This window comes from Podarcis tiliguerta (genome assembly GCF_965153285.1).
Source record: "Podarcis tiliguerta genome assembly, chromosome: 2".
Lineage (NCBI taxonomy): Eukaryota > Metazoa > Chordata > Lepidosauria > Squamata > Lacertidae > Podarcis > Podarcis tiliguerta.
This window is the reverse complement of record NC_139535.1, coordinates 45,105,540-45,114,202: the sequence shown is the minus strand read 5'-3', so window position 1 is coordinate 45,114,202 and position 8,663 is coordinate 45,105,540. Positions and strand designations below refer to the sequence as shown.

At 40.9% G+C, this 8,663-nt stretch overlaps 1 long non-coding RNA gene across 1 annotated transcript; it reads left to right on the top strand.

Annotated features, from left to right (window-relative positions):
* The first annotated feature begins 6,196 nt into the window (after positions 1 to 6,196).
* On the top strand, positions 6,197 to 8,267 carry LOC310668652. The gene is made up of 3 exons (XR_014506757.1): positions 6,197 to 6,315; positions 7,272 to 7,352; positions 7,571 to 8,267. It is a non-coding gene; the product is annotated as an uncharacterized lncRNA (long non-coding RNA).
* The last annotated feature ends 396 nt before the right edge of the window (positions 8,268 to 8,663 follow it).

Sequence of the window (8,663 nt, the reverse complement as noted above, 5' to 3'; positions counted from 1 at the left end):
AACAATGGCATAGCCCTCCTTCCTTATATCAAGGGCACTACAGATAAAATTAGCAAAATCCTCCATAAACACAATATCAAAACAGCCTTTTGCACCAACCAAAAAATAGCCAATATCCTCAGAAACCCCAAGGATAAAATTCAGTTGGAAAACCAAGGGGTCTATGAAATACCCTGCAAAGTCTGCCCAGCCACGTACATTGGACAAACAAACAGACGAATAAATGCACGTATCGCAGAACACAAGAATGCCGTCAAAAAAGAAGAAAAAACTTCCTCTCTTTTCCAACACATGAAAGAAACAGGACACGAAATTAATTTTGCAGATTCCAAATTGCTCTTTAACATGGAACATCACCACAAGAGAATAATCATGGAAGCCATCGAGATAGAGAAACACCCTCACAACATGAACAAGCGTGACGACACATCCCGCTTGCCAGACATCTGGAAATTAGCCCTCCCCACAAAATCTGACACCAGATCCAGAGGCACACAGAACGCCATCACCAATCAACCACACCAGACCCAAACCCAGACCCTCTCCACAGATAAATTACAGACACCATCCAGTAGCCAAACCAGGGTGGCACCTCCGGATGCTGCACCCCCCTGCAATCCCTACACAGATTTGGCTGGCACAGGCCACAAAACCACAGCTCGCCCCTATACACGAAGCCAAGCCAGAGCACAACCAAGTGCAGTACAGCCATCTTCTCAGAAAAACTCTTCACAAAGTTCAAGAGTTCAAGACACGAAGGCTTTAGCAACTAATCCACACCTAATGACCCACCTAAGTGGGATTCAGGAAATCACTCAAGAAATCACTCAAGATATCCCTCAAGTAATTAAGGAACAAAAGAAGAAAAGGCACACTAGCCTGGGAACCTCCTCTCTGCCCAGAACATTGGAGGCTATACACCACACCTCCTCAACAGTATTTATAGGAACTCAAACACTGAGATCCTGCTCTGTTCCAGTAACAAGAAGCCGAAAGCACCAGCCTGAAGATGACGAGTGAGACCTCGTCGAAACGTCGCCTAGACACCCCAACTTTTACACGGGAAGACACCCGAGGACACCAAAACCTGCATTCCTGTACCCGTGAAAATCTACGAAAGCATATATATATATATATATATATATATATATATATAAATAAATGATGATGTCACAATAGCTAAATGGAAAGTCCATGTACAGAGGCAGTATAACGGGGAAGACCACCAGACCAGCACCTTCACAACCTGCCAGTGGAGGCTGGCCTATTAGCACTGCCCTCATCCAGTCCTCCCCTCCCCCGCCTGCCTTCTTACTTGCAACCAGCCAAGGGGATGGTGCTGCCTGTCAGCTTCCTCCTCCTCAGTCTCCATGTTGCTCTTAAGAACTCAGCAAGGAGGGTCGGGGGCAAATCAGTTGGCTCTGGTTTCTGTTTAGGCCTGCTGCCTTCTGCTCTCTCTGGCTCAGTGGGCAACAGTCACAACTGCAACCTGCTGGCTAATTGAGTGAATGAAAACAGATTACCGGAGAAGGCAGATCTTGGCCTGATCCTGCAAGACAATTGGTAATGTTCTTACACTATGCAAGTGTGTTGATGATCCCCAGGAGCCTTTGGAAGACAGAACTGATGGAATGGAAATGCGAATGGTACAGCGCTGTCTTTGTGGCCCACTATTATATTTGGTAAGACTTGCATTTATTTATAAATATACATGAAGACAGGAGTGCCTGGTGTGCTCTGGTCCATGGGCTCGTGAAGAGTCGGACACGACTAAATGACTAAACAACAACAACATTATATTGATCAGTGCATGGGTCAAATTTGCTTCACATGCACATCAGTTTGCTCTGTCTATCATCTCTATCATCTATCTATATCTATCTATCTATCTATCTATCTATCTATCTATCTATCTATCATCTATCTATCATCTATCTCTACCATCTATTTGGAGCAGCCATGCATGGGTAGCAAAAGAACTAGGTGCATTGTAAAGACAGGGATGTCTTTGTTGGACTGTGACGTCCTGGCACTTCTTTGTGTCATTCACATCTTTGCATAGCAAGGAGTAAGTCTTGTTATGTTGGCTCACTCCCTGTTTTTCCCCATGATGAAAAGATCCAGGGGTGCAGCCTGGCTTGGTTTCCTTCAGAAGGAGACCACCAGAATTTGATTAGCATTTGGTAAGACTTGCATTTTTTTATAAATAGACATAGGTGGTGACACAGCTCAAACACGCAAACTCGCCAAACATGCCAAAGTCCAGGGCTTCCACACCAGCTTTTTGGACACAGTTGGCACCCTAAGATGCTTAGAGGGGGTAAACTCAGCTTCCTGTCTTTTGCCACTTCACTTGAACTGCAGCTGATTGTTCTTTTGTGCTATCCCTTTGGCTAGAGGAGGAACCTGGATGAGACTCTTCTAACCATCACCTAGCTTTCCTACTTTCCCTGGAGACAATCACTGGATATCATCACTCTTGTGCCAATTCCAGAGAGGTTGGCCACATTTAAGAAAGGATGTGGAACTTCCACAGTTGTCCATTCTTCCTATTTTAATTTGGATTTTATGTCTTGTGCACCTTGCCCATTTTTAATAAAGACCAGGCTTTTCCTACAGAGCAGGCCGCAAGTAGAACCGAAGAAGGGAGAGAAAGAGATAAATGAGAAGAGCATCAGAAACCTTCTCGCTTTCAAAGAGAATGAGATGCTCTTTCCAGTATTGGATTTCCGGCTGCACAACTGCAGAACAAAATGAAACACCTGTATAAGGTGTACACAAGGAGCCGCACTTAACTGCTATGCCATCTGCAGCCCACCTGTTAATGGGTACTGATTTAGAACCTGGAGAGGGAGCTGGGAATTCTGAAGAGTGGCCAAGCACCAACCAGAGAAGTGGAAGGGTTCTATCTCGGTTCTTCCTTACTCAATCCCACCATTCTGAGGGCGTTCCTCAGACGAAGTTTCCAGCAACTGAGGAACCAAAACAATAAACTGAGAAGTGGAATTGAAGCAGCGAAGCAAAAGAGCACAAGCCACCAGGATGCCAGACAGGGAGAAGAGGTGATATTATTGCATTTTATTATTTCTTTAATTTAATTCAGCAGACAACTTACACAAAAATAGTCCCAAGGGGGGTCCCACAAATTTAAAAAATGCAAAGGGCACTAAAACGCAACAGTTTTAACAAACATTAAAATACACAATGTCATAAAGACCGAAAAGCCACCACAGTGTAAGGAGAGAGTCGCAGCCCATATGATGCTATGGCAACAGCACTATATGTCACAGTAATGGATAACACATTTATCTACCATCTGAAGCAGTATTTGCAATATTGTGAGCTGTGGCTCATATGTACAAGTGGAGACCATTTTCCCTCATGTGTGGGATGTAATTCAATTGCATATGAGTCACTTAATGCATACCACACAGGCCCCTGTGATTTCATTTTTCTCTTTCTTTATGTAATATATTTAAAGAGAAAATCATGCTTATTTTATGGAGTGAGCAGCCTTCCCCACCCCCTCACCATGTTTGAAGCATGATTGAAAACATCAGAAGAATGTTGCATTGTTCAGGAAAGATGAACATGCGTTTAGTTCATTTATAATATATTTTTCACAGATGGGACTGGGACTATGTTATTACTAGGATCAAAAATGTGTGTGTGGGGAGAGAAATCAAATTCTAATTAATAATTTTGTTAGGGATTCTCGCTAAATACAATTTATTTTTTTTTAATTGGCAGTTGCCCTTAATAGAATGCACACGCAGACACTCACGACAAATTCCTTTCTATAAAAGATAACTGGGATTTGTGGGAAGCTGTGGTAGGGCATAGAAAAGTTGGTGCATATATGGCAGATGACTTTTCTGGGGTAGCAGGGATTTGAGGGATTAAGTTGAAAAACCCACAGATCTAACTATCATAAGAAGATACTGGCCACAAAATGACTTCAAACATTTCTTGGTTCAGTTTAAAATGTTTCTAATGAGTCTGTAAGCTTTGAGTTCAGACTGTCTGAATCTCCCAAGGATATACAATGCTTTTCAGCTACTATAGAAGAAATTAGGATGACACACAACTGGATAAACAAGGGCCCACTTCATGGGTACTTCAATAGTTATGTATCAGTCCATTCAAGAGAATTTGTGCAAAACTTACCTTGTTCTTTGTATCTACTAATCTACTTACAAGTGCTGCCTGCTTTAAAGCTTCCCATAGTTGAGATACCAGAAAGTGTGTGTTTTGATGATAAACTAATAGGTTGCAAAAGCCTTAAAGGTGCGTTGCTTTCTGTGGTCAGGCAAATACAAGTGATGAGTGGAGAATGTGGATAGGAAGTGAGTTGCTCCACTCCCATTATTTTTGGTTGCCCTTTTCTGAACTTTTCCCCGCTCTACTATATCCTTCTTGAGATGAGGAACCAGAACTGCACACAGTATTCCAAGCACCATAGATAAGAGAATTAGATACTGGGAATTATATTTCCCACCCCTTTCCTAATGATCCCTAATGATCTTATTTGCTTGAATGCGCAGCTCTAAGATGTGTGTCACATTTTGGTCTGATGGACATAGGAACAAGTTGTGAAACTTATCATATGCCCCTAAATCAAGAGGTGCCTAAATTTGAGACCCCCTCTGAGAGTGAAGCTCTGAGCCTGACCCTCCCTGACCCTGAAAGCATGTGTGGGGGGGGGGGAGAGGAATTGCTGCAGAACTTGTCCCCCATCACATCCTCTGCCTTGTCCCCCATCACATCCTCTGCCTACCATCCTTTTCCCCTAATAAGGCCAAATATCAGGGGGATGTTTTTCATTCAAAAAATGGTGCATGTGGAAAGAGTAAATTCCTCAGTGGCACAGTCCTGGTCCAGACTGGGCCCTCCTTCAGCTGCTGTTTGCCAACGTTTAAAGAGATGAGAGATCTAGGCATCGAGTTGGGTCCTCAAATGCTCTTCCCCAAGGGAAGGAGACACAGAATGAAGCAGCATTTGTGTGTGTTTCATGCTGGTTTTGACAAAAAGGTTTGTGGTTGTCAAAAATAAACCATGGGTTTCATCTTGAATGGCAAACCTCATGACATTCTATCACACTTTTACCACAACTGGTGTACCAGCTGAAAATGTCTTGTGTGCCTTTGAAGCTAGTTAACATACAGAAACCTTTAGATAATATCCTCCCTAGCTTACTTTGCATTTGTAGATTCCTCGTTTTAATACCACATTTGCAAACCCCTTTATTACACAAACGAGACCACACTCACCATGGTTTCACCATGGTCTGTCACAACCTATTTTCATAACACAACCCATTTTATTGTATGCTGAGCAGTGAGAGTCCAAGCCACAAGTGGGACTCATTCAGCGTCAAGGTTTCTCCTCCTCCTCCCTCCTGAAACCTTAGCCCTGAAAAAAAAATTATGAAGAAATATAGACTTGTCAAAATTAATAATTAACATCACATTTATTTTCCCCATGCATACACAGTCTCTTTTATTCACCTACATACTGTGTTGAAACAAAGTTATTTGTATAACAGCCAAGTGGGTATGGTTTTTAACCTTTTCTTGTGGCAAAAGTGCAACTGGGAGGTTGGGTCAGCTTCTTCTGGGCTGCCCTCCTCTGCTTCCTGTGTGCCTTTATATACAAAAAAGTTACCTGATATTTGTTTAAGTTGCTATTTCAGATGAAGGCAGAGGCTGACCCTCTTTCTGCCTGGATGTCTGATTTTGAAATGTTTTAGTATGGAGCAGGAAAAATTGCTACTGATCTTTCAGACTGAATGTTTCATGAACATCAAATCTTTTATTTTGTGTTTCTTATTCCCTAAATGCTAGGAAGTTCTAGGACAGCCCCTTTTTCTTCGAGGAAAGAATACTAGACTGATGATGGGTTTGTGGTGGGAACAGGTGGTGGTAGCAATCAGTGAGAGGGATGTTTTAGTGATGGAGTCTCTGCTGTGGAATTTTCTCCTCAGGAAAAGTTGCCTGATACTATCATTACTGTGCTTTAAGCACCAGGAAAAGTCTGCTGTGTTCACTCATGCTAAGGCTGAGCTGAAATGCACCCACCAATTTCGTTTTCCCATTCACAGATGGTGAGAATGGTTAACAATTTGGGGGTGGGGGTGGAGATGAAATTTGACCAGCTCTATCGACAGCAGCAATGCTCTCATGGCGGCTACCCCCACATAACAATTCTGAAGGAACTTCTAGACGAAAACAAAATGGCTGGCAGCCACTGAGAGGCGCTGCATAATAGCTGACAGGAAGATGGCTGCAATGGCAAAACAAGAAGTGGCGGGAAAAGGTGAGTTGGAGGCAGCATTTTTTAGATACCTTCCCTCCCCAAGCCTGACCACAGCATTTGATAAATACTTTAAATATAAGACAATGTGAATGCTATTGCAATTGTTTGATGAGTTTTTACGCAGCTGCTTTTATATATATTTATTTTTGTGTTGTCTTAATTTTTGCAAGCTGCTTGAGTGTTATTTTAAGTGGAAAGTGAGGTATAAATAAGTAAGTCAGAAAATAGTAAACTCACACAGAATGCCATTTCGTCAAATTTAATTCTGCATGTGGGGAGTTATTAGTGGGTCACAGGACCGGATTTAGGTTTGATGAGGCCCTAAACCACTGAAGGTAATGGGGCCCTTTATATGTCCAGCTGTCCTTTGTCAGCAACAAATTGTCACTGTTTTTTTTTGTTTGTTTGTTGAATATATGCTATATGGTAATTTATGGACCTAATAGGTATCTAAAGCCATTTGCACATAACAAATAGGAGCCTACACAGCACAAAACACTGTTGCTGTATGTAGGTTTTATTTTTTTATGTTTTATCTTATATTTTGGAAATGTACATTCAGTTTTATTTCCTTTAAATGTTTTGGGGGCCCCAAGAGAGAGGGGCCCTAAGCTATAGCTTGTTTAGCTTATATGTAAATCCGGCACTGGTGGGTCATGTCAATATTATCCTAACAAAGAGCAGTAGTGGGGAGAAGGGGCTATCCAACGAATGAGTAGAACCAAATAGTACTTTCTGTGAGCTACTCATATTGATTTGAGGGAGGGATCCTTCGAAAACTTACCAGAATAAAAAAGGAGACCCAATAAGCACTGCAAATACTGGGTATAAGCATGGGTTAAGCTAGACCTGATAAACCAAGACCGACTGTGCCAGCAACAAAGTTCATGAGAAGTAAATGGATGGATGAACACACAATCAGAATCACAAAGGTATCATATACCCTCTTCATCCAGTTCTAGAGTTCAACTTCCTATCTGGAGTATGAAAGAACTTGACCCTGTGGAAAAAGCAAGAATAGGCCTCTGCAAGAGTTTGTAAGTATGCCACTACAGGCGTCAAATAAAAATTTGTTCTCCCAGGTGGTGAGCAACATTACACACTGAATTTTGGTCACACAATTTAAAGGGAAACATGTGGTTTCAGCATTTTGCTGAAGAAGCATCCATTGAAACATTTATACATACGAGCCTTGTTCTTCCAGGGCCTGAATGAAAACATATTAATTCAAATAAATCTCTTTCATCCATTTCAGACGATGGGTTGGCACTTATAAGTAACCGTTATTTGCTGAAGAATGATTTGCTTTTTGAAATGATACAAATCACAACCATCTTTCCACAGTTTCTCCATACTCCAGTTTAAAGAATGTTTCATGGAGCTATTAAAACATCAAGATGATCACTATTTATGGAAACAAATCTTTCCTTTAAATATCATTTCTGACATGCTTGATAAATAAATATCTCTCCAGCTACAGAAATGGTTCAGTGGCAATACAAATGTCTATATGTCAGTGGAAATGAGTTGCATTTTATTTCAAGGAGTCCAAAGGAAATCTGTTTTGCTGCATTTTAGTAGTATTTGTAAATATGGCAATCATTTTCATTTATGAGCTGACTTTGATTGGGAATGGAATTCAACCTACTCCCCACTATGTGTAATGCACAGTGATTAGAATGAACTAACTCAGATTAACTAATTCCCTGGATTAATTATAAATGTATGAATTACACCTGCAAGTAGTTCTTATAATTTCCAGGTGAACAGCATGTGAACTAAACTCCTTTTGCAGTGGAACTTGATCTTTAAAAATTCCATTCCATTTTAATTTAACAATTTACGTATATACAAAGAAGTTTAATTGAACTTAACTCTGTGTTTGATTGTGGCCACTGCATTTACCATTTTTACCCATCTGAAAATTGATGCTGCTGTTTAAGCTTAAAGATCATACTTGTTGTGAAAAATAAATAAAGCTATTGTTCGCATTACAGTGTATGTTTTGTTTCGATGTCTTCTTCTTAAATATATTTTATACTTCAGCAGAGCAGATTGTAAAATTCTGAAAGCTGAAAAAAAACATGCTGAGGACCAGGTGAATGAATTGTGAATTGAATTGGAATGCAATTAGCTCCTTCTCGGATGGGAAGAACTTGAATAGGAACTAATTCTTTTCTGGAACAGGTGAACTAGAATGGGAAACAATTCCTTTTTGGTGTGGGTGAACCGAAACTGGAGTTTCTTTTAGAACTGAATTTTCCAAGTACTGGTAATGCAGTCATACAGATAGTGAGCCTATAGGAGGAACAGATGGTACAGCAAGTGGTCAAGAAACTCAGTCAGTT